Raw genomic sequence first — 448 nt, forward strand, 5'->3', positions numbered from 1 at the left:
TGGCTTTAAGCTCAACATTCAGAAAACTAAGATCATAGCATCCAGTCCCATCACTTCATGGCAAATAGATGGGGAAACAATGGAAACAGTGTCAGACTTTATTTTTTGGGCTCCAAAATCACTGCAGATGGTGATTGCAGCCACAAAATTAAAAGATGCTTACTACTTGGAAGGAAAATTATGACCAACCTAGATAGCATATAGAAAAGCAGAGACATTACTTTGTCAACAAAGGTCTGTCTAGTCAAGACTATGGTTTTTCCAGTAGTCATGTATGGATGTGTGAGTTGGGCTATAAAGAAAGCTGAGTACCGAAGAATTGATGCTTTTGAACTGTGGCATTAGAGAAGACTCTTGAGAGTCCCATGGACTGCAAGGAGATCCAACCAGTCCATCCTAAAGGAGATCAGTCCTGGGTGTTCATTGGAAGGACTGATGTTGAAGCTGA

The sequence above is a fragment of the Bison bison genome, unplaced genomic scaffold, assembly GCF_000754665.1.
Source record: "Bison bison bison isolate TAMUID 2011002044 unplaced genomic scaffold, Bison_UMD1.0 scf7180017864307, whole genome shotgun sequence".
Classification (NCBI taxonomy): Eukaryota; Metazoa; Chordata; class Mammalia; order Artiodactyla; family Bovidae; genus Bison; species Bison bison.